Below are 26,487 nucleotides of genomic sequence, written 5' to 3' on the forward strand. Positions count from 1 at the left end.
TACAAAAGTTTTTTTATTATTTCATAAATAAATGGGCTGGAGAGATGGCTCAGTAGTGAAGAGCACTTTCTGCTCTTACAACTAAGTTCCCAGCACCTGGTCAGACAGCTCACAACCCCCTGTATCTCCAGCAACATGGGATCCGGTCCCTCCTGTGGCCTCTTCACAGTCTTCCCCTGACACACACGTGTGGCATACATTCACAAACACATAAAAATTTAAAAATAAATCCTAAAGATCCTTAGCTATTTAGTTACTCAGTTATAAATTAACATATGGTACTTAATATGCATCTAAAATTGTTTTCCTGAACGATAGTAACAGCTGAAAATACCACAGGCAAACACGCATGTACTAAGTCAAATATCTCCATTTCATCTGGGAGTACTGTACTGGGATCTAGGAAAAAGGACACATTATTCTTACAGAGTTCAGACTGCAATACCAGAAAGAGAGAGAGACTATGGTAGATGCATAAAGTATGGCTTGAGCATCCTTGTTCCAAAAATCCAAAATTTGAAATTTCATAAATTCAAACCTTTGGATTGATCCATCACTGTCTTGGCATGCAGAATGGGCTTTTTAAAACTCAGCACTTAATGTGAAATACTTCCCTCTGCCATAAGGAAGCAATTTGTGGCATACTGAACATGACACTATTAGATGCATTAAAAATTTGAATTTTGGAGTGCTGGAGAGATGGCTCAGCAGTGAAGGACATTTGTCACTTTCAGAAGACCAGGGAGAGTGAGTTCCCAACAGGCAGCTCACAACCCTCTGTAACTCTAGTTCCAGGATATCTGACACTCTCTGCCGACTTCTGTGAGCACCAAACATGCACATGGTGCTGTAGCTAGAGTTTTCCTGCCTTGCCCACAGTCAGGACAAATCTTTGTCCCCCGCCAGTCCCACAGCCGCTCAGACCCAACCAAATAAACACAGAGACTTATACTGCTTACAAACTGTATGGCCGTGGCAGGCTTCTTGCTAACTGTTCTTATAGCTTAAATTAACATTTCCATAAATCTATACTTGCACGTGCTGTGCTTACCGGCGTCTTCACATCTGCTGTCATGGCGGCGCTGCAGTGTCTCTCGCCTCAGCCTTCTGCTTCCCAGATTCTCCTCTCCTTGTCCACCTACTTCCTGCCTGGCACTGGCCAATCAGTGTTTTATTTATTGACCAATCAGAGCAATTTGACATACAGACCGTCCCACAGCATGGTGCACTTACGTGCAGGTCAGTATTCATACACACATATAAAATGAACAAATATTAATAAATAAATCTGGATCTTGGACTGGAGGTGTAACTCAGTGGCAGAGAAATTGCTAGTAATGTTTGAGACCCTAGGAATAATCACATACACACATACACATACACACACACACACACACATCATCATCATCATCATCATCATCATCATCATCATTTTAGCCTGGTTCTGTAGTGTGTACCTGTGTTCATAATTACTTGAGATTGTTTGAGCTCATGGAGTTCCAGAACAGGACCCTGACTCAGTAAATACCTACGCAGATAACAGAACCTCAATCTGGAGTCTGGTTGATAGCATTGAGTAAGTTTTTCCAGTAGGAGGCGCTCTGACCAAGAGTTTTAAAAGCACAGGCTCATGTTAAGGTTCCAGCACAGGGGATCTAGACCTCCCAAACACTAGAATTTTTCCTAGTCTTGTTCCCTAGATCATTGTGTGAGAATAATGTATTGTTACTCTGTGTGTGTGTGTGTGTGTGTGTGTGTGTGTGTGTGTGTGTGTGTGTGTATTTCTCCTCAGAAGTGGTACATTGCACTAATATTTCAGGATTAATTTTCACTAGAATGTGTTTACATTTAAATTGACAAAAGAATGTTTACCTGGAGATTGCAGAAGTATTTTTCCTTCTTTTGATGCGACTATACAGAACACTACAAAGGCTGTCTTAGCCTCAGACTTGAATTTATCATTATGTTTCCATATTACTCTTTCCCCATGTCTTTGCATGCATGCCTGCACGCGCACGCGCACGCACACACACACAAGTGCGGTTACATAGGATGTATATGGGTTTTTTAAGCTTTTATTTCTAATTATGTGCATTCATGTGTGTCTGTGTGTGGTATGTGCGTGTGTGTACAGTTGCCAGTGGACGCCAGAAGAGGGTGTCAGATCACCTAGGGCTGGAGTTACAGGTGGTTGTGAACCACCTGGTGTGAGTCCCAGGAATTGAACACAAGTCATCTGAGAGCCATCTCTCCTGTCCCTGTATGATGTGTGTGTGTGTGTGTGTGTGTGTATGTATGTATGCATGTAAGTGTGTGTATGTGTGTATGTATGTATGTATGTGTGTGTATGTATGTATGTATGTATGTGTATGTGTGTGTGTGTGTGTATAAACCATATTCTCACCAATCAGAGGCCTTTAAAATAGTGCCACTGTCATAAGAAAAAAGCATTCTAGACCATGATATGATACAAATTAATTTCAGCATCCTGCGTGTAGACTATATAAGTAGTTTTTCCCTAAAACTCATTTGCAGTGTGCTATGGGTTTTTCCATCTTACCTATCTTATAGCCCTTGAGAAACTTGACTTAAAATTAAGTCAAGGAAAGGGGACATGTCTCACTAATTTCAAGTTGCTAGGCAACTAGTCTATCATATCTGATATGTGGCAAGGTCACTAAAATGTAGCATGTAAGTCAAATATAAATTGATTTTTTTTCTCCAAGAGACAGTGATTTTTAGGAACACTATCCTATTTATTTGCTCTGTGTTGTCTTACTTAAGCTCCTTAATATCAATCTTTATTACTAGTACTGATGTTTTAGTTTAGATTTTTATTGCATTTATTTAGTGTGGGAGTTGTGTATTGTGTGGGTCTGTGTGTGCATGTGTACTTGTGAGTGTGTGCTAGTGCATGCAGAAGCGAGAGGATGGCTTGATGGAGTCAGTTCTCTCCTTCCACGTGGGCCCTGGGGATGGAACTCGGGTTTCTAGGCTTGGAGGCAGTCGCCTTTCCCTCCTGAGCCATCCATCATGCTGGCCCTGTTTTTGTGTTGGAGACCAGGTCTTGTGTATCCCAGATCGACCTCACACTCTCTGTGTGGCAGAGGATGGCCTTAAACTCCTCATCTTCCTGTCTCCTCCTGAGCGCTGGGATTACAGGTCCTCCACTCCACCGTTTATAAAGTGCTGTGGACCCAGGGCGTCATGAATGCTAGGCACACACTCTTCAGCTGAGCTACACTATGGCTTTCTACAAACGGTTTTCACTCTGTAGCCCAGGCTGGCCTTGCACTTGTGACAGTCTTCCATTTTAGCTTCCCCAGGGCTGGGGCTGTAGGTGTGTGTCACTGTGCCGGCCAGCCTTCGGTCTCATTAAATCAAATATTCATATTTAGAGTTCTACTTTAGAGACATGAGTGCCTGCCAGCTTAATTTTCTCTCTCATCTTCTGAACTCTTTGCATAATATCTAGGTTTTTCTTAAAAGTAATATCAAACGCAAACATTTTCTTATTGCTGTGCTAACTGATGTTCATTGTTGTCACTTACTGTGTTCAGGGTCACAAGGTCAGAGCATCAGAAGCAGATGCTTTCTTCGGAAGAAACTGGCCTGCATTATACATGCTCAGTTTATGATAACTGCTTTGATATGTAATCTGAAACTCATTTGGATATATGAACTTTTGTTTGATTTTTTGTTTTTCAAGGCAGGGTTTCTGTGTGTAGCCTTTTTGGTATTTAGAATATTTCCCACCAGTGTTTAGTGTTATTTTATTTCAAATCATTATATCTTTTATATTATTGTTGTTGTGGTTTGAATATGAAATGTGCTCTCATAAAGTAAGCTCATGTGTTAAATCCTAGCTCTCCAGTTGGTTCTGTTTTGGGAAGTTCTAGTAATTTAGGAGGTGGAGCCTTGCTGAACCCAAGGAAAATGAGCCAAAATTAGATCTCTCTTCCTTTCAAGTTCTTTCCTCTACTCATCCACTGATTTGTTTATTCATCCATGCATCGGGTGTGTGCATCACATATCCAATTGCTACCTGCCGACATGCTAGGCACTCGGAGTGGGGATTCAACAGTAAACTTGAGACTTGCCCTTCTTCCCCCCCAGGTTAAACATTTCTCTAACTCTTGTTAGACTTCTACAACTCAAAACAGGTTAGTATTTATACGGATGGATATTGGCTGCAGCTTTCCAGGGCTTAACAAAAGAATTTTGGGCTCCATTAGCTGTCCTGTTTGGGCATCTCTTGTTGACCGTCAGCTCTCCGTCACAGGAGACTTGGGGACTCAGCCTCCTTCTATCGAGTTTTGTAGCCTGGGTTCCAGGTCTTGGCAGCTACCTGGCTGACAGGAGATGAGAACATGAAGAAGCACTCCTCTTTCTCAGCTACTGTAACAGCTCTGGCTTGCTCCATGGCAAGCACCAGTTATCTGGCCCCAGTGCAGTGCAGGGGCCGTCCTCTGAAAGGGCGTGGCGGGCCATCTACAGCTTTGCTACAGAATCCGAACTCATGCGTTATTTTGTAGCTGTGAGGTTGTTCAACACAGGCCCGTTATTGCTGTGATTGCTCACTTCTGTGGTCCAGTGCCTAAATAGTTAGGTCCTTCAGACAGCCTCTTCCTCTGCCTAGTTTCTCTTGCTGTTTTACTGTGAGGGACCCTGTCGATGATGCTGCCTTTGAACCTGGGCGATACTCCTGCCTCATCCTCCAAACTGCGAACACAGACATGAGCCACCACACTCGGCCTTCTGTCTAGTTTTATTCAAGTATAAGTTATTAAATGTTTAATAAATCAGTCTCTTTGGAGCGATATGGAATTACGTAGAGGATAATTCATATTTTGTTCTTTTGGTAAGTATCACTTTTCAAGTCTTAAGTTTGCAATAAAAAAATTAAGTATTTTTTTCTGGTTAAAATGAAAATGGCTAAAACACTGACATAAAAACTATTTTACAAATAAAAGATAAGGTTAATCGCCTAGTTTTAATTAGCGAGCTGATTTTTTACTAAGTATTTGTGGATTTGTGCACATCTTTACTGCACATTGTCTGTTCTTTTGTTTGTTTGGTTTTGAAACTGGGTTTATGTAGCTCAGGCTGGCCTCATCAAACTCAGTTTATAACCCAGGCTGGCCCTCAACTCCTTATCTTCCTGTACCACACCACACCTTGCTTGCTTGCTTGCTTTTTTAGGATTCTGATGATTTCTATTAACTTCATGTACAACTCCTATATTACATTTTATTCCATGACTCTTTTGAAAGGTTTATGTGGAGTCTCGGGGTAAATGGCGATGCTAATCCACAGACCTGGGATCACAGTCAGGGTGGATGTAAAGATGGCTGAGGCCCTCGGAGCCAAATATGTATTGAACCAGCTGGGAAGATTTTGTAACGAAGACAGAGTCAAATCTAAAAATTGCCAAAGCATTTTATCATGCCAGAATACAGACATTTCAAGGTTGCAAAGGTGTGTGGAACATCCACACAGGATGGCTGTTTCTGAGAGTCAGTGACCTAAGCCACTCACTGTCTTCTGTTCGTTTGTGTCGCCTGGTTCCTCTCCTGGGCACAAGATGGCAGCAGCGGCCACAGATACCGCCTCATCTGCAGGGGACATTAGCCATCCTCAGGTTGGACTTACACTTCTCACTTTATAGGCTTCAAAATTAAGGACCCAGAGTAACATTGCACTTCTCTACACCACGTTTACCTCAGCTTACTGCAGGGCTGTATAAGAGGCAGGGGATACTTTAATACATCTAGTCTCATTAAGAAGCAGAGGATGACCCATGAGATGCTTTGGTTGGGTAAAGGTGCTTTCAGCTAAACCTGACCACCTAAGTTCAGTACTGAAAACCACAGTTGAATGAGAGAAACAACGCCTGAAAATTGCACTCGGACCTCTACACATGCAATAGAACACCCCCATACCCACACACATATGAACAAAATAAATAACTATAAAAATATTAAAGGAGAAAAAGGTTATTGGTACAAATAACATCTCAGAAAATTTATGATAGAGTAATTGGCCCTGTTAGTAATTTTTCTTTTTCTTTTTTTGTGTTTTTGTTTTTGTTTTTGTTTTGTTTTTTTTAGACAGGGTTTCTCCATGTAGTTTTGATGCCTGCCCTGGATCTCGCTCTGTAGACCAGGCTGGCCTCAAACTCACAGAGATCCACTTGGCTCTGCCTCCCGAGTACTAGGATTAAAGGTGTGTGCCACCGCCACCCAGCACCTGTTAGTAATTTTTAACTGGCTATTATAACTTTTTTTGATGCAGGGTCTATATGTCTCTGGCTGTCCTGGAACTACGTAGATCAGGCTGGTCTCGAACTCAGAACTCTACCTGCCACTGCCTCCGGAGTGCTGGGACTAAAGCCATGAGTCACTCCAGCCAGCTAACTGGCCGTTATGTAATTGTCTGTGACGTGTACCTTGAACTCATGGCCGAAGAAATAAATGAGTGCTGTGGGAGGGACAAAAATAGAAAAGATGGGTAAAGGTAGAAATTAAACGTTAAATTGTGACACACACACCATTGTAAACTGAGGTAAACTTCATGTGGAGAAGTGTAATGCAGTTGAGATGTCTAGCCCTTGTAAACTTATTTTGGGATTTTATATTTAGTACTTAATAGTTTCATTCGACTGGGGTATAAAATTGCATGGTCATGCCTTATACTACCTTGTAATCAGCTTTGTTCGCTCCTCAGTTTCCCGTGGCTTAATAAAAACAAAATCAAATTGCCTGCGGGAGGTTGTTATAAATATTCCAAACCATGGAGAAGTCATGTGTCAGGAAATTAGATCTACTTCTCTTTATTCATGGACGCCAGTAAAAGAAAAAAAAAAAAAGGCATGCCCTAAAACCACCCTGACCACAAATATCAGAGCTGGCCATAATGACACAAGCTTGTCAATCTCAGCCTCCCAACTCTCAAGAGGCTGAATCAGAAGGGTTATCACAAGTTCAAGATCAGCTTGGGCTACATAGGGAGACCCATCTTAAAAAAAGAGAAAAAACAACCCCCCAAAAAACACAGCATAAAATTTGAGAGTTCAAAGAATCAGATACCAATGCTCTCTTCCCATTCACAGACTAGAATGTTCAGGCAGGCTGGAGGAAGTAGCAATGTGCCCAAGCTTGCCTAAGCACCATGTCAAATATGAATGACAGCCTGGATCTTGTGATCCTGTCCTTTAAAGAAAATTAAGCTTTACTTATTTATATGTATGAGTGTTTTGCCTGAATGTATCCCTGTATCCCTGTGTGCCATGTGTGTGTCTGGTGCCTGGGGAGGTCAGAAAAAGGCATTGGGTCCCCTGGAACTGGAGTTACAGACATTTGTGATCTGCCCTGTGGGTGCGGGAAGTGAACATGGACCATTGTAAGAACATGTGCTCTTAACAGCTGAACCATCTCTCTAGCCTCGTCTGTTCTTCTGGAATTGTATTTTTATTTTGGGAGTATGAACTCAGCTAATAACATGCTTGTTGTGTTTTGAAATGAGAACTTCCACCATAGGCTCTGACATCTGAACAGTTGGTCACCAGCTGATGGCACTGTTTGGGTAAGTTTAGAACGTGTACCCTTGCTGGGAGAAGTCTGTTACTAGGGGCAGGCTTTGAGATTTCAAAAGCCAAGAGCCATCCCCACTTTATTCTACTTCATGCTTATGGTTTAAGATGTGAACTTCGAGCTGTTCCTGATGCCAGGACTCTCTGCCATGATGGACTCTTTTTGTTTGTTTGTTTGTTTTTTGGTTTTTCAAGACAGGGTTTCTCTTGTGTAGCTTTGTGCCTTTCCTGGAACTCACTTGGTAGCCCAGGCTGGCCTCGAACTCACAGAGATCTGCCTGGTTCTGCCTCCTGAGTGCTGGGCCTAAAGGCGTGCACCCCCCCACCCCCCCACCACTTCATGATGGACTCTTAGCCCTCTGAAACCATAAGCCCACACAAACCCTTCCTTCTGTACATTGCCTTAGCCATGGTATCTTGTCACAGCAACAGAAAAGTAATTAATATGATGCTCCATCACTGAGCTCTGCCCCCAATCTGTTACAGCTTCAGGAGTTCTGATTCACTCTTCCACGTGGTGGCTCAAACAAAAAAGGAACACAATAGAGCAAATGGGTTATATAAAATTGGTGAGACAGAGTGTTTAATGAGCTTGCTATCTGGTGTCGCTCCCGCTCCATTACCCTCGATGTCTTCAACCTCAGACTTTCTAGCCCTGAGCTGCCAACTCCAAGGTGGCTGTTTGCTAGAGGGCAACTGCATTTTGAAGTTTGGGTCAAACTGTTCCAGCATACAACCCCTTAGAGCCTCGACACAGTCTTACACAGGAGAGCCACATCTTCCTCGACCCTCTCAATAACTTCACTTCCAAGGCCTCCCCACAACCCTTCAGCCACTGGTCTTGACAGCCTTATGCAAGAGAGGGCCTGGGGATACTGGTCTCGTTTCTCCCACAGGAATATAAGTTTCTTTTATAAATAACTTCTTTCTAGAGACTTCTGCTAATCAAGGGCCTGGTATGGTCGCCAATATGCCTGGTATCCTGGCATGCTGGAGGATTAGGCTGCAAGGTCCTGAGTTTCAAGCAAGTCTGGGACACATAGTGAGTGAGACCCTTCCCGAAGACAACACAACACAGAGAAAATGGCAAGAGGTAAGGCACCATTAACATATTTCTAGGTAGGTGTTTTGGGGTAGGCAAGGCCGCGCCTATGCCCTTTAGACCAGTGAAGGGGCTGACTGGATGGAGAATGCTGCTCCAGCTGCAGGCCATGTCCGCCACCCTGCCCACCTCCTCTGCTTTCACACTGCACCAAGGAGACAGATGCGAAAGTTTGGTGTCATGTTGTAAAACCCTTTTCTCTCAGTCCCCATCTCCCCCTCCCACGAGTGAGCCAAGCAGTCTTTGGGTCCCAGGCTTTGGGTCCAGCTTGACTTTGCTCTGGGGGGCACTGAGAAGGATGAGGGAGAGGAAACATTTCGCTGACTGGAGTTTTAGGCTCTCAGGCAGAGGCACAGATGGGAACTGAAGTTGTTCTGAGTGTCCAGGCCAGCTCTTGGAGAAATACAATGGCCACAAAATCCAAGGCTACCAGTCAGGGCTGGCTGTCCACTTCCTCTAGGGTTACCCCGATAGAGGCTCTTTCCTTCTCTGGACCATCACCCCACCCTGCAAACCCCCCCCCCCCCAGAGCTGGTCCAGAGTAGGAGCTCAGGAAAGGCAAGCACAGCTTCAGCAGCTGAACTGGAGTTCCTTTGGGGGTTGAACATTTTTACCCTCAACAGCTACTTGTAAAAGGGCTTGACCTTCTAAGACAGTGACGAGAGTTCTTACCCCCCACGTGCATCCTCATAATTTGCCCTGCACTTGGCACTGTCCGTCCACACATGACTGGTAGCACCCAGAACTGGGAGGAGTGTAGATGTGGCTTGACTCAGAGCAGCCCGGAGATGTGGGCATTCTGTCCTTCGTATAGCATGCTGTGTTTCCAGTAATGGAGCCCAAGCTGCTGGCACAAACGTTTTTGGCTCTCAGAACGCATTGAAAGACTATAAAGGCTTGTATCTTATTCTCCAAAAGCTCTGGCTCCTTTGCCATCTCCCCGTGTCCAGGATCCAGTTTCCATGTGCCGGTGCTCAATATCTTGGTGACTGAAGGGTTGAATCAGCAAATACTTTGGGCTCTGGATTTTGTTGCAGCCAGGAGGGAAGGGAGATGCCCACAGGGATGTCAGATAGTGGGGAGAAAGGAAAGAGACCGTGTGACAGGACCTTTGGGGTTCCGGGATCTGGGTATCTCCGTAATGTGATAGGGTGACCAGAGAAGGCTAGAGAGGCAAGGAGGGACCGACCAGTCACCTAGCTGTAACTGCAGAGCCCTGTGCCTGCTGGACCAGTTTTAGGGTAGGGCAGTGTGGTGGTGCCCATCTTCATGTTGCTCCCACCCTCCTTCACAGAGGCTCAGCCACACAAAGGCAAGTACACAATATTTATGTCACAACTGTGTTGTCACGCTATTAAACCAGAGCGACTGACTATCCGTCAACTCTGAGCTCACTGTGGGACACCAAGGTAGATGATAGTGTAATGTTCAAAAGAGGTCACACATCTCTCACAGCTTACTAGGGGATTAGTCAGGGTGGTGCGAAGTTTTTCTCAAACTCGAACTTAGAGCCAAAGGAAACCCAGCTAATAACCGAGTCAGTACCACTGAACAAAGAAAGATGTTTGTTCACACTCATCTTCAGCAGTTATTGTATACTGGTTTAATTTCTCCAACCGTGTTACTAAAATTCTAATATTTAAAACGTATTTTAAACACAACAAAATGAAAAGTACGGGGCCAGTGAGATTTCAGAGGCCAGTAGTAGGGTCCCCTTGCCAAATCTGCCTTCTAATGGCTCCCCGTTGCCCCAGATTTCTAAATAAGAGGCCACTCTCTTCATCCCATAATTAGAAAGGTTTTTAAAGTGTAAAATGCAGATTCACAACCGACTTAACAGATTACTATAAGTGAGTCCCCAGGTGCGACCCATAAGGTCTTAAGCAAGGCACCTTCCTTCTGAAAATGTCACGGAGGAGAACAGACCTTTCAGGGATAGGTAAGGGGTGGGGCAAGGCATGGGGAGGCAGTTACGGAGCAGAGAACAGAAAAAAAATAGTCAAGTACACGAGTGCTTGCAATATTAAGAACACCTGTGTCGTTCAGGCATAAGGCTCTCGGTGAGTTCCAAGGCAGGCCGGTCTACACAGAGAGCTCCAGGCGATACGGCGAGCCCCTGTCTCAAAAACAAACTGACTAAAACACTAACAAGTGTTAGCATTTGTAAACTATCCAGCGGTTTTAGAGCCTGACGGACTCTTCCTGTACAAACTTGGGATAGAATTAGCGGAAGGGAAAATTTTAAACCATGAATTGGCTAGGCACGGTGGCTTGAAATCCCAGCCTCCAAAAGGCTGAGGCAGGAGAGTTGCGTTTGAGGCCAGCCTGCGCTAAAGAAGACCCTGTCCGTCACAAACGAACACACACACACACACACACACACACACAATCGTAAAACGCTCTTAAGCGTTTGCAGATACGCAGAAATAGAATACCACAGTGCCTAACACTTTGAAAGGAGTGTCTCCTGTTCTCAGCCCTGCCTTAAGGAAAGATGCTGATCTTGTCTATTTTTAAATTTTTTTTTTCTTTTTTAACCCACGCATTCTCTACACCCGGCAACGCTTTCTTTGTAACGACGGAAAAACCGAGGGATGGCTGAAGTTTCCGTTCTTAGCACATCCCTTTAACGGAGGGGGTGGGGTGGGGTGGGGGGTAAAGGCTGGGAAGCCTGGTTGCCTGTGTGACTTCAAATGACGCTGTGGATTCTTTCCCCCCCTTCAGGCTCCCGGAGAGGGGGGGGGAGCACTGACGTTGACAGCAGCAGCAGCAGCAGCAGCAGCGAAGGGCCCTGAATGACTGTTTCCACGGGAGCCACGCTGGCTCATAGTACAAGGCGCGGTGTGCTCTCTCGGGCGGCGGCGGCGGCGGCGGCTCCCACCGGGCGGGAGCCGGTCTGATGTCCACTGCCGGCCCCGCGCTGGCAAGCCCAGACCGGATCGCGGGTGAGGACTCGGGAGGAGGCGAGCCTCGGTGGGGGTGTGGGTGTGGGTGTGGGAGGGAGATCCCAGGAGCCGTGGTCCCAGCCTGTGGGCTCCGCGGCCGTGGCGGAGGCAACGGGGCGACGCGGGGCGGGAACGCGGGGGCCGGGGAGCGGGGAAGGAACCGGAGAGTCTCTCGGGGAGTCGGGCGGCGCGTGGGAGGCTCGAGACCGCACCCCGCGCGCGCGGGCGAGCGGGCGGGAGGGCGGGCGAGCGGGCGGGCGCGCGCCGCGGGCAGCACCACCCGCCGCGGGTCCGCCTCGGGGCGGGCCGGGCCGGGGAGGCGCCGGAGGTGGGGTGGGGTGTGTGTGTGGGGGGAGACGATCACGTGGCGCAGTCACGTGGCCCTCAGCCCGGACTGGCGGCGGCGGCGGCGGCTGAAGGAGGCGGAGTCTCGGCCGAGACGCGGGGGGAGGGAGGCGGCGGCGGCGGTCGCGGTGGCGGCGGCGGCGGCAGCGGCGCCGAGGGGCTGCTGGAGGCGGAGGCGGAGGAGAGGCACGGGGCCGCCGCCAGGGCCGCTCGGGAGGTGAGGCTGACGCCGGGCGGCCGTGTGAGGGGCCGGGGCGGCGGGGATCGGGCTGCGGGGGCCGGGCAGTGGGCGCGGCGGGCGCGGCGGGCGCGGGGCTCCTCGGCGGACCCCCAGCTTGGGCGGCCCGCTCCTGGCTCGCCCGCCCTGCTCGCCCGCTCGCCTGCCTTTTGTTCCGGCGTGCGAGGCGACGGGCCGAGCGGGGAGCTCAGGCGTGTGTGTGTGTGTGTAAAGCAGAAGGCGTTTGGCTTGGAGCCATTTTTTTCCCCCTTTTCTTTTCTTCTCCTTAATTGTGGAGACAGAAAATTCCCTTCCAACGGTTTTCCCGGGGAGCCTGGCTGCGCCGGGCCGGGCCTCCCCGCCGCCCCGAGCTCGTGTCTCCGCCGGCCTCGGGGTCCCCGGGGCGGCTCTCCTGCCCCTCTTTTCCCGTGCCTGCCCTCCCCACCTTGAGCCGGGCAGCCCCGCCGGGCCGCGGGGGAGCGGGGTGTCTGCAAAGCGGCCGGGTCACCTGTCGGGGCAGCTGCATGGAAATCCCGGCGGCGCTCCTGCTGTCCGGAGCCTGTGCCGTTTCCTCTGGCAAAACCACGGAGAGATTCCGCTCCCGGCGCCAAGCCTTCGTCTTCCTCTTGGCTCCCGCGCCCTCCTAACCCGGCTCCTGATGCCGCTGACTCCAAGTTTCACCGTTTGGGGGCAATTTAGCAAGGAGGGGTCCACTTCTTTCCGTCGAGGCACCGCTTGATTGGGAAGGTGTGGGCCATCTCTAGCTTTGTGGCTTGAATTGGAGGTGGAGGGGTTGACAGTTGTCAGTGGGGTTGATGTCACTTAGGGGGACCTATTCTTTCCCTCTGCCAACCTGCCCAGGTAATCCGAAAGTCAAGTTAAGACCTCTCTCTGGGGATAATCTATTTTCTTGGGGGAGCGAACTGTTTTCAGTGTTTCTTTTCTTGGGGACTCTAGTCTTTTTAAAATTTTATTTTTTCTTTTCTTTTATTGTTTATTCTGTTTATGTATGTATGTATGTATCTATCTGTCTGTCTGTCTATCTATCTATCTATCTATCTATCTATCTATATCTATCTATCGAGACGGGGTCTATTTAATCCTGGCTACCCTGGAACTCACTGTGCAGACCAGGTTGCCCTGATAACTCAGAGCTGAGATTAAGGTTTTGTACCACCACACCAGGCCCACCTCGTTATTTTACAGCGGTCGAGCATCGTAAGGGTGTTTCCTTAAGACTTTGAGGCAGGTTCTAGGAGAGGAAATTGTTCCTAAGGTTTAGAGGAATGAATATAAAAACCATTCAGAGATCCTCTTCTTTTGAGCCTGTTTTTCTGTACCTGGAGTCTCCATTCCTTGATGGGAGTTTAGTTCTTGGAGGAAGCTCAGGGGGACGGTGCCTTGTTCCTGGAGAGTTCCAGGTTGGGAAGGATGTGGAGTGACTGGGCCCTTGCACATAGCCATACTGCAATCCAGAAAACCCACGGGAAGACTTCTAGCCTTCGGGGGGCCCCTGGGTGCTGATGTAATGTAGTGATAGTTACATTCCAGATGAGAGTCACATGTGTCCTTTCTTGTGATACTGTCGGAGAAATGCTTGTATGAGCATTTATGAATAGCCAGACCTACTGTTTACTTCCTCAGTTAAAGAAGAGTAATTGTGTGAAAGAGTTGCTAGATGATGAGAATTTCTTTAAAACATCAAAGAGACTCTTAATAAGGGCTGTGAAAGTAGCAGTATTTTCAGGTGATGGGAGAGGTGTTGCCCTCCAGACTCGGAAGTATCCTGTACTGAGTTATAGGAAGTCATGTAGGAAAAAATATTTTTAACACCGTGGAACTTTCAGGCATGGAGGATGAGTAGAAAGCCGCCCTCACCCGCGTTCTGAGGAATAACAGTATTTACTACACATTTTTAAATAACTTAGAAATGATGAATGTGAATCATATTGAACTTTATGGTTTTCATATGGAGACAAGAATTGAATTTAGTTATTCATAACTCCCCCCCCCAACTAAAACTTCAAATGGAATTTTAACCCTTAAAAGAGTGGATGATACACAAAGCCAGCTTTGATTTATTTTATAATGAGTTTTCCCTTCCTTGCTCCCCTCCCTCTTACACCTTTCCTCTTTGTCTTTCTAGTTTTATTTTATGTTTGTGCCTGAGTGTGTGTATGTGCTGTCTGAAGTCAGAAGAGGGTGATGGATCCCCGTGATCTGGAGTTCCAGGTGCTTGTGAACCATCTGATGGGGATGCTAGGAACCAAACCCAGGTCCTCTGCAAGAGCAGCAGGTGCTCTTAGTATGTTCACTCTGTTTGAGTCTTAGGAAGAGAGGTTTTATTATTAATATTGTCAATAGTGGTAGCAGTTGTTGTTTATGAAGAGAGTGTTAAATCGAGTCATCCACTGTTGGTGCTGAGAGCCTCAGTAATGAAGCATGGTGGAGGCAGCAGCCTTTCTTCAAGCCAGAGTCCAGCCTCTGTCTGGATAGTGTACAGAACCAGTTGTGAACACGGTTTTCTTTCTGGGCTTGCTGCAGGCTGGGTCCAGGAGGGTGCTGAGTGGTTCTTGTGAGCATGGATAAGGTAGGCGGCGGTCAGTGGCTTCATGCTTTAAACCACATTCGTAACATCCGTTTTTCTCCTGTTTTCTGTCGAGGGAAAAGGTAAAAAGACTGGGAATGACCAGGTGGTGCATTTGTTGGTAAAGTGCAGTTAAACATTGAGTAAAGCCTCAGGATAAAATGCAGTGATGTAGTTACTGCATTCTTTCCTGTTAAGTAAGGGCCTTTGAAGTCTTGTCATTTGCCCAAACCGAGACTGTTGAAACTGCAGGAATTTGAGATAACAATGTCAGATTCTTTGAGCTTGGCTGGGGTAATGTTAATTTAGTTACTACATCTTAACATAACTAAAATATTTTATGGCAAAGTATATAATAAAAGCTGAGATACCTTTTACTACTACTGTTTTTGAACAGTTCAGTGGCGTTAGGTACATTCGTTGTTAAAAAACAGTTACCACTAAGGTTTCCAGTTTGGAGCCCATTAATCAACTTTCGGTTTTTCCCTTTTCCCAGCTTCTGGAACACCCTTTGCCTCTGTGAAACTGACCACAATCAAAACCACACAGAAATTTTCCTTTCTGACTGGTTTGTTTCACTTAGCATGTTGTCCTCAAGGCTTATCCATGTGTTAGAATGTCAGAATTTTAAATGTCTATATAGCAAAAAATGACATGGATGAAAGGATACATGGAAAATTAGAAAAATATGAGAAATATATATATATATATATATATATATATATATATGAAGCACCTCAGTATGCTTTGAGCTGTAAAAACTCAGCCAAAGCCAACACTTTTAGAAAAAGGATCTAAGGATATGGGAAAATCTTTCTTTAAATGTTAACTATTATTATTATTATCATCATCATCATCATTATTATTTGTAGGGCTACTGGATATTGAACCCAGGACCTTGAGCATGCTATAAGTTATTTTTTTAACATGGAACACTTTAACCATTAAAAAAGGTAGACACTAGTATACTCTGAAGTATTTCCTCTCTCATCCAGCTTTAGCAGTTATACAACATCCTCAGCTTTATTTTAGGGTTACTTCTTTCCTGTCATTGGATAGTTTAAAAGCAAATCAACTGCCTTGTAATTGTGTCTCTATCTTAGTACAGCTCTAAAAAGGCTCCTCACAATAAATAGGATTTTTTTTGTGAATAGTTATCAAAATAGGTCAGTGGGTAAAGGTATTTGCTGCTAAGCTTGATGACCTGAGTTTGATTCCTGGAGTCTACCTGATAGAAGGGGAGAATTGACACCTGCAAGATGTCCTCTGATTGCCACATGTGCTCTGCCACCTCCCTCATGTCTGACTAGGAATGTGACTCAACACCAAGAGTGTTTGCTTACACACACACGGACACACACACGGACACACAGACACATATGGACACTTAATATATCAACTGTCCACTTATTACTCCCCGATTATCATATGTATATGTCATGACCTATAGTCTAAAGACAGGAACAGATTTAATTATGGAATCATCTATACTTGTTTTAATTAAGACCCAAATAAGGTCCATACATTGCAATGGAATGATTTGTTTAGCATTGTCCTCTCCTCCCCGTGATTTGCTCTTCCCTCCCTCCCTCCCTCTCTCCCTCTCTTTTTGAGACAGGGTCTCATTATGTATCCTTTGGCTGTCCTGGAACTTGTTATGTAGACCAGGCTGTAGTAATCAGACTTGGACTGTGGTGATCATCCAGCCTCCCTGGTGCTGGAATTGCAGATGTGTACTTATTTCCATGCCTGGCTTCAAGTCTCTTTTATCCACAGGTTCTCCTTTTTTTTTTTTTTTTTTTTCTCTTTGTAACTTACATTGAAGAAACTGAATTTTACAGATTGTGTCCCCATACTGTTAAATACATTGATTTATCTCTTGTGTTTCCTGTGCATTGGTAGTGACTCCATGAGAAGAGTGAGATCCAAACCCCCATGGATACTGAGGGACAATTATATTTTATTATGGCAGCCTGAGCTCAGGACTAAGATGCCATCTTCAGCTGTAATGTTGGAAATTTAGACCCTAATTAACACAAGCGAATTTGGTAAAATTTAAAATCAGTCACAGTATGGTATTAATGTGACTTCTATTCATTTTTTTGGTAATTTTAATATTTGGACACCTGCCAGTGTGGAGTGTGAATAAGGATGATAGTAATTACCAGGGCTGGTACACATGAAGGGAAATGTATCTACTCCGAGTTGCAGAAGAGGTAGAAATTAATGTTTTCCTTTGAAGAGCTGTTGTGAGCTATCTAATAAAAATGCACAAAGGGTTTGACCTGGAATATCTACAGTTAATAGGAATTTATCCTCAGAAATAATAAAAAAAAAAGTTGGCAAGCACACACACCCATACTTAGAATGAGAATATAGAGTATGAGAATAGTTTTGCTCTCAGTTGACATTCCACAGATATGGTACAGGATGGGGAAGAAGTCACAAGGAGAGTTGGGATGCATTTAACTAAAGAAAGGAGAGAAGACAAGGAATTAACACCTACTGCCTGTTTACTGAAAAGTAAAAGTGTTCTTTAGAAATGATAAATGAATTACCATTTATTAATCAAATTACTATGAACAGATGAACCTGGGATTTTTTTTTCCTTTAATTATTTCCTTTAATGGGTCAGGACTTGTATCAGTGTGTTTATTCTGGTTTTTTCTCTCGCCTTCATAGAAGAGTATTAGTTAAAATTAAGATTTTTTTTTTTTAAAAAAGATTTATTTCATGTGCATTGGTGTTTTGCCTGTATATATGTCTGTGTAAGGGTATTGGATCCCTGGAATTGGAGTTACAGACAGTTGTGAGCTGTCATGTGGGTGTTGGGAGTTGAACCTAGGTCCTCTGGAAGAACAGCCGGTTCTTAGCTGCTGAGCCAGCTCTTCAGCCCCTAAAATTTGATTTTTAAGGTCTTTTAAAAATTATGCTCTTTTCTTTCTTAAATGTGATTGAGAACCATGTATATTTTTCTGATGTCAGTGGATGAGTAGCAGTTTTGTTCTTACATGTTGTCAACATACCCTTAAGAGTAGAATTAAAACACAATGGTCAGATGTGGTGTCTTCCGCTTTTAATCTCAGCACTTGGAGGCAGACCTCTGAGTCCAGAGCAGCCTGGTCCACGTATGGAGGTTCTAGGACAGCCAGGGCTGCAGTGGAACCTGTCTCAAACACAGGACGCAAGAATCTATCGAGAAAGCCCTTGAGAGCAACCGCGGAGTGTTACAGATTATGGTTTTGTAGGTGTCTGTCAGATAATAAGACTTTTTTGACCAATACAATTAGAGTCAAAATGAATAAGAGCTTTGAAGAAGATAATATATACTACCATGTAAGAGATTTCTCACTTAAAAACTATTCAGCTATTCAGTTTGCACTGTAATGGACACAAAAGAATTTGTAAACACTTTATGTGAGGTATTATGTTGTTAAATTATTATTTCTTTTGGTAATTTTAATGTTTGGACATCTTTTTGAATGGGCATATTAGAGCCATTGAGTTAAAGTTTCTGTAGTATTATTAATGCCTAGCTAAGGCTGAGAATTTGGCTTTTTCAAAGAAAAATTGAAATGTTTGACTCATGCATTTAAGTTGTTGGTCTGGCTAGATTACAACACTAGCTTCTAAAAAGGGTTTCATTCAGGAACAGATGTGGTCTTTGCACGTGGGAGCCTGAGGTAAAAGGACTGTGAGTTCAAGGCTCCATAGCAAAGCCCTGTCTCAACAAATACGTGAAAAACAACCTCTCCCACCACCAAAAAACAAAAACAAAAACAAAACCTTCCGTTGCTCAATGTTTTTGAAGTCCACTCAAAAGTTATGGACAGATGTTACTCATCTTACTGGATACATACATGTTCTTTTCCCACTAACGAAGGGAAGATTATCATCAACTATTTGAGGCATTACTCCTGGTGTGTGTGTGTGTGTGTGTGTGTGTGTGTGTGTGTGTGTGTGTGTGACTTCTCAAACTCCAGTGGGAGTTGCCGAGCTTGTGTAGGAAACCCTTCCAGTGCCATGCCATCCTCTCCTGTTTCTGGTTGTCTGAATAGGTTTGTCTCCCTTGGGCACATCACTGTTTCTGGCAGCTGTGATAACGCAGTGTCAGATTTTCTCAGGTGAACAGCAGGCTGACCTGTTAGTCCTAGGACAGTTTTAAGGGTTTGTGGAAAGTAGATGAGCAGTGTTGGTACCATACAGGGCATTTGCAGGAATATCTTCCTGTCTTAAGTTACAGCAACCCTCTTAGCTGAAGTGCCGCATGGGCAAGTGCAGCTCCGGTGGCTGGCATGTTGGAGTTGTAGCTTATGGCCCTGGCCAGCAGAGCTGACTGGATTGTCAGTTGCTATTCATTGTAAATAGCCAGAAAGTTTAACTATACTTCGGTGTTTGTCAAGTTAGAGAAACATTGCTTTAAAAAGCAATCTTGGGCTTATTTATCTGAGAGAAGGTTGAAGGAGGTTGGATCATCGGGAGAACCAGGTAGATGAATGTGGTTGATGCTCATCATATTTTCTGCCAGGCAGTTTGAACCTTTTCCATTTTTCATTCCTGTCATTTCTCCCATGAATGAGAAACCCAGTTTGGTGTTTCACATGTAGGGAATTTCTGAAATCCTGTAATAGTTTAAATACCTTGAATAAAACACAACTCTTAATGAAAGCTAGAAAGTTCACAGTTTGCTTACCTTGTTCCTTAGTGATCATTTCAGTCCTGTGACAGAAATGACAGGAACGAGAATGGAAGTGGCCGGTACTGTTTGGTCTCTTCTCCGTGCGGTCTGAGGGACTTGGGAATAAATTCAGTAGTGTAGATTGGGGTGCTGCCCAGAATCTATCCATGATAACTTCCAGGAACAGGAATTCCCCCATCTCCTTGGGTTCATAGCATCTTACTTTGATTTTGCATCTCTGTCTTCCTCTGGACTGTGCTGTGTGGAGCTGGGTCTGTATTGTCAACAAAGTGCTGATGTGTGAAGTTTACAGATTAACACCATAATTCAGTTTTACCTAATTACATCTGTCCTTAATTTTGACTAATAACTTCAAAGCTTTTCTGGATTTTTAACAAGCTGAATGGCTGTATGGAATATATTTTTTGAAGTGTTTTTTGTTTGGTTTGGTTTTGTTTTGGTTTTTTTGAGAGTGAGAGTGTATGTTAGTATGAGGTCTCTTGTGTATCCCTGGCTGTTTTAGGACTCGATGACCTGCCTGCCTCTGCCTCCTGAGAGCTAGGATTATGCCCAGTTTATTTTTAAAGTTTTGATCAATTAAAATGCTTTGAAAATTTGTGTAACACAATAGGAAGTCTTCATAATGAATGAGATTTGTGTTAATTGTGCATTTTTTTATAAGAAAAACAAATGAGAAATGCTAAGTATTATAGACCTCTCTTAGGCTGAAAATCCTTTTTCTGCTCGTGAGGTAACGGTAGACTCAGCAGTGGTCATGTGGTGCTTTGGAACCAACCTGACAAACATTTCCTGCACTGGGTTTGTTGTAAGATAGTGTGGGGCAGCTTGGCCACTGGATTCAGAAATGGTGTGACTCATTCTTAGTTCTGTGAGCCTTGGGTATCAGTTTTGCTTTTTGGCTTTCTGTGTTTCCTAAGTGACTGTGATTTCCTTGTCTGTCTGAGAATCATATAGATGCATCTTCCTTAGCTGTCTTTCATCCATATTCAGATGGTGAACTTTCTTCTTGTGATACAGAAAGATGGCATATGCTTAGCTTTGAGGACTTGATCTGTTTCTCTTGTACAGTGTACAAGACCAGCCAAACTTGGGGGAAGTATGGTAGCACTGTCAGTTTCTGGCAGTCTATTTAAGCCAATTACTTCAACCTTTTAATTTTAGTCAGTTATCAGACCTTTTACTAGATTGTTAATGACTAGCAAAATTGGTTTGAGTTGGGCCTCCTTTGGTGTTAATGAGCAGTGAAGTGGACCCCAAGGTGAGATGTCTGAAGAAGGAAGTGTGCTGTGGAGTCTGGACCCATTCACAAGCTAGACATGAATGAGCACCTAGAAATTTCGGATTTGGTCCAATTCCTTTCTCCGTTTTCTGTCTACTAGGTCTTACCTACTATCTGTTATTTAGTGATTTAAGGATCAAACTATCTTACAACATTGTTTTGTAGACATTATTGGAAGAAAAATCTACTGAGATGTAAACCTTCTGTTATGGAAATAAATATTAGTTCAGAGCTTTCATGGCCATGCTTTGTTCTCTGTGAAAGTAATTTGTTTCTTGGTTTCTCTGTTATTTTGTGTGTGGAATTTCACCCTTTTGTGCCTACTGTTTCTTCGTTTTAATATGGTTATGTGACTAATGTTTTTAATGCCATTCTTATTTTGACAATGTAAACTGTGTTGATGGGAACACTTGAAAAGAAGTATATTCTCTATTTTAATTGTCCATCTGTCGTCTCCCCCCCCCCCCTTTTGTTTGTTTTTGAGACAGGGTTTCTCTGTATCCCTGGGTGTCCTGGAACTCCATCAAACTTGGAGGTTGACCAGCCTCTGCCTCCTGAGTGCTGAGATTAAAGGTCTGTGCCACTACTGCCCAGCATCTGTTCCCTTTTTATTTAAAAACAATTTAAATCAGTCAACCAATCACACTTTACTGGCTGTGATTGTGTAATCTTTAATCTTTAATCACTTGGATCTCTGAGTTCAAGGACATCCTGGTCTATAGAGTGAGCCCCAGGCTAGCCAGGAACTACGTAGTGAGACACTGCCTAAAAAAAAAAAAAGACAAACACAGACAGATACACAAGATGGTGTTAAAAGAGATTAGCTTTCAGTTATTGTACTATTTTTTTTTTTACATGTGTGGGTGTCTTTCCTGTATGTTTGTGTACTACGTGTGTGCCTGGTGTCCACAGAAGCTAGAAGAGAGTGTTGAATCCCTTGGGACTGGAGTTATAGCCAGCCATGAGCCATCATATGGGCGCTGGGAATTTAACCTGGGTTCTCTGGAAGAGCAGCCAGTGTTCTTAACTGCTGAGCCATCCCTCCAGCCCAAAGATAGATCAGCTTTAATTTATCAAATGTCACAGGATACATGTTTTTTCTTGGAGTATGAGAATCTCTAGCTATCCAGAAAAATGGAGCTGTAGGTGTGAGAAGGCATCTCACTTGTGTTGTTTTCTTGCTTGCTGTAGTGTTCGGGCTGATGGCTGGTGCTAACATTCCAGTGTCGTTTTGACATTGTCGGTCTGTGCTCCTTGGTCTCCTCTTGGGACCTCACATCTGTTCTGACTTGACTGCTGTTGCAGGCCCCAAGTAGTTGAGTTTCATGTATTGATTTGGAGAGGAAAAACTTTAGGTTCAAGGAGACTTTGGAGCCAGGTGTGGCTGGGCATGCCTTTCTTTAGCCCAGCCCTGTGGAGGCAGAGGCAGGCAGATCTCTGTGAGTTCCAGGACATCCAGAGCTATTCCACAGAGAAACTCTGTCTTGAAAAAATCAGCCAACCAACACAGGAGACTCTGGTTAGTAATGGAAGACATACAAGAGCTGGCTGTGCTGGTTAAGTCTATGTCAACTTGTTAGAGCCAGAGTTATCTGAGAGGAGGGAACTTCAATTGAGACATTGTCTCCATAAGAGCACTTCTCAACCTCTGGGTCACACTACCCCTTTGGGGTCTCCTAAGACCATCAGAAAACACAGATATTTACATTATGATTCATAACAGTAGCAAAATTACAGTTATGAAGTAGTAATGAAAATAATTTTATGGTTGGCAGTCACCAAAAGTTTAATCAGGGACTGTATTAAAGGGTCACAGGTTGAGAACCACTGATGTAAGATCAGGCTGTTGGTAAGCCTGTCGGAATTTTTGTAATGATTGATGTGGGAGGACCCAGCCCATTGTGGTTCTGTGAGAGAGCAGGCTGAGCAAGCCAGTAAGCAGCACCCTCCATAGCTTCTGCATCAGCTCCTGCCCCCAGGTTCCTTCCTGGTTTGAGTTCTGCCTTGGCTTCCCTCAGTAGACTAGGATTTAGGATGTGTAAGCCAAATAAACTCCTTTCTCCCCAAGTTGCTTTGGGTCATGGAGTTTCATCCCATCTCAGTAACACTGAAACAGTAGCCTTTGGCTGGCTGTGGGGAATGACAAGCATTGGGTGCAGTGGGAAGGAATATCTGGTCTAATGAGATTTGGAATGTGAGTTTGGACATGTCATACATTTGGAATGTGTGGGAACAGTTGTAACCATAGAACAAACACTTAGGCAACTAGCTTTTTTTTTTTTTTTTTTTTTTTAAGATAACTTGGAATTTACTGTGACCTATGTTTTCTTACATGTGTATTATAAATATTTTCAGTCTGTTTGCCTTTCAGATTTATGTTTGTGACATATTTTGATATATCAAAGTTTAAATTTCCTTATGGAGGCAAACTTCTGTCTTTCTCCTCATAGTTTCTACTGTATGAGTTGTTTCTTTCCTTTCTTCCTTCTTTTTATTTATTTAATTTATTTATTTTGAGACAAGAGTCTCACTATGTAACCTTGACTGTCTTGGAACTAACTCAGTATATAGACCAAGCTGGCCTCAAAACTCACAGATCTGCCTACCTCTCTCTGCCTCTGCCTCTGGGATTAAAGGCATATGTTACTACCATGCTTGGCACTACTGAATGATTTCTTGGAAAGCATCAATTTATTGAGTGTGAGAGAAGAAATGCTGATGCATTGGTGAGAAGGATCTTTTTTCATGCTGGACCTTGTATACCATATTTAAAAATTTTGGTTTTTATTTCAAGAACAGAGCTTCTGGAGGATTTAAATACTGGTATATGGCAGGAACATAGAGTTAATTTAGACTGTCCCCTCCAAAGAAAACTTTGGATCAGCAGTTTGATTTGCTAAGCAGGCAAGGAAGCAGTAAATGACTAAAGCTCTCCTGATTGGCAGATGTATCCAGAAAGTATTAAGAGCATCTTGGAATCCTGTGAAGGGAACATCCATTCTTCATCTTTGCCTCTGGGTGTGTATAGAAAGTAGTTTTCATGAATCCTTCCTTAGAAATCATTTGTGAATAGCCTGTCATTCTCTTGGTCTCTGATTATTTGAAAAATGTCAGCTAAGAAATCTATGTTAATGTTATAAAAATAGGGTACACATTTTTAATGTCTATAAAGTTCTAAGGATGGCTGGGGTTGCAGCTCATTGGTGAATACTGTTTCCTTTCCCATGCATGATGCCCTAGGTTCAGTCAGTCCCCGGCACTGCAAAAAAAGAAAAAAAAAAAGTAGGATGTGTCTAATATATCTCAAGTTGAACTTTTCTCATCACCCCAAGATTCCTCCAAGTTTGATGTGATATGATGTGCTCTGACTTGCATACGTAAAAATGTTAGCAAAACTGGCTAAATATAGCAAAATCAGGCAAATTCTGTCTGAACCCTTCAGTGGAACTGCAATGAAAAATTACAGTATTTCTGTAATTACAATAGGATGTGATTGAGTCTTCATATTTTTTTAACTCTGGAGTAATAAGGAGACACCTCTTCTGAATGCTTTTAAGGATGACGGTCAGTTGGCATCCAGGTATCATGTTAGTTGTGTTTAGGAATCTTCTGTGTAAAGGTGGGAGGGATTGGTGTTTCAGGTGGTGGCAGGTGTGCTTCCTGCCAAGTTGGCATAATGGAAACAGGGCTCTTCTGAGTTGCCATCTGTTTGTGGTTGATAGGAAACCAGCAGTGATTTCACAGGAGTGAGGAACTGTTCCGTTTATGTTGAAATACTTAGGAATTAGTAATGCACAGACCATGCTGATCAGTTCTTAACACTACCCAGAGGAATATAAGCTGTGTTGAGTGAGTTTTGTTTTGTTTTGTTTTGTTACCACTAAATTCAGAAGATGGCTGCTTGGTTCAACCCTCTTCTTCCATTCCCCGAAGAGACAATTCCTTTTTGCCCACCCACACTAACCACTTGGCCTTGTCCCAGCACCATATTGAACTGGGTGGGTAAGGGGCATATTATTTATATGCCTACCATCCTGCCCTAGGATGTGTTCTAAGGGATTCTGCCTGTCTCTAACTCTTTTGGGGGGCTTGTTTTTGTTTGTAAATTATAGTAAATGTAACAAATAACGTGTGTGTGTGTATAAGTGCATGTTGTGTACAGTTTTATGTGGGTACAAGCGTATGAGCATTTGTGTGTGTGTGGCTAGTCAGAAGGTATCTTAAGTGTTCTTCATGTGTTGCCTACTTTGTGTTTTGAGAGTTTTGTACCATTCTGCAACTTACAGATTTTGCTAGACTGGCTGCCTGGCTGGCCTATGAACCCAGTGTATCTCCCAGCCTCTGCCTCCCCAGTGCTGGGACTACAAGCATGTGCCATCATTCCTGTTTTGTTTGATTCTTTTTCTTTTTTAAAAAAAAAAATTAGATTTTTTTTTTAAAAATCATATATACAGTGTTCTGCCTGCTTGTATGTCTACATGCCAGAAGAGGGCATCAGATCCCATTATAGATGGTTGTGAGCCACCATGTGGTTGCTGGGAATTAAACTCAGGACCTCTGGAAGAGCAGCTAGTGCTCTTAACCCTGGAGCCATCTCTCCAGCCCTTGTTTTGTTTTTCTAAAGATAGGATTTCATTATGTAATCTTGGCTTTATTGGAACCAGCTATATAGACTAGGCTGACCTCAAACTCACAGAAATCATTGTACCTCTGCCTCCCTGGTGTTGGAATTAAAGACATGCACCACCATGCCCAGCTGGCATGGGTTCTTTGGTCTTGTTCCCCAAATTTTGCTTGTCTCTGATGTGTTGTACTCCCAAAGCAACAGTGTAGAACAGAATAGCTCATTTCCCTCTTAACTAGCAGTTAATTGATAGGTTAACTAGAGGAGTTCATCTGTAGTTCAATGACCTACCAGAAAATACCTCAACTTGGGTGAGGACCACCATAGGTTTCTGTCTTGCCTCTTCCAAAACAATGAAAAAAGACTCTTGAGCCCTCTGTTAGTCAGGGAATTCTTGGTAACAAGTAAGAGTCTTAGTTGGACTAAAATGACAAAAGTAATTTATTGGAGGGGTCTGCTTGAATCTAGACCAGGGACCAGAGAAGAGCCTGGGATTCTATATGGCAGAATCTAGAACCTTTCCACTCCCTCCCCAATCCCTCGTTTAGCTTCCTTCCCTCAGTGCTTCCATCACAGACTCACATTTTCTACTTTTCGATCAAGGAGCATGGTCTATATAGTAAGTTCTATGGCAGCTAGAGCTACATAGTGAGACTCTGTTTCCACAATAACAAGAGGAGGGAGGCTTAAGTTTGCTTTTTGTCTAACGTTGTATAAAATAAATGTAAAACAGCAAATAAGTCATTGGCAAAAAAACAAAACATAAAGCAAAAAAATGTACATTAAGGTGATATATAACAGAACCATATTAATTTTAGCATATATACTAGTGTGGTGGTTTGAAAGAAAATGGGCCCCATTAGGGAGTTTTAGGAGATATGGCTTGTTGGAGAAAGTGTGGCTTTGTTGGAGGAAGTGTGTCACTGTAGGGGTGGGCTTGAGGTCTCCCTATGCTCACACTATGGTAGTGTAAGACAGTTCACCTGTTGTCTGGGGATCTCTCAGCTCCTTCTCCAGCACCATGTGCACCCACATGCCTCCTTGTCCTGCTATGGTGATAATGGACTAAACCTTGGAAACTGTAAGCCACCCCCAATT

The 26,487-nt window shown here is 43.9% G+C and overlaps 1 protein-coding gene across 2 annotated transcripts in view; it reads left to right on the plus strand.

Annotated features, from left to right (window-relative positions):
• The first annotated feature begins 11,555 nt into the window (after window positions 1-11,555).
• Window positions 11,556-26,487, plus strand: part of Tulp4 (TUB like protein 4) — a 144,739-nt gene continuing 129,807 nt past the window's right edge. The window contains exon 1 of one of the 2 annotated variants that reach the window (XM_028888626.2): window positions 11,556-11,638. The gene's annotated coding sequence lies outside the window, so the exon portion shown is untranslated. Of the gene's footprint in view, window positions 11,639-12,104; window positions 12,201-26,487 lie in introns of those variants that run through there. The other variant, XM_028888625.2, reaches the window with a different exon arrangement.

This window comes from Peromyscus leucopus, chromosome 8a (genome assembly GCF_004664715.2).
Source record: "Peromyscus leucopus breed LL Stock chromosome 8a, UCI_PerLeu_2.1, whole genome shotgun sequence".
Classification (NCBI taxonomy): Eukaryota; Metazoa; Chordata; class Mammalia; order Rodentia; family Cricetidae; genus Peromyscus; species Peromyscus leucopus.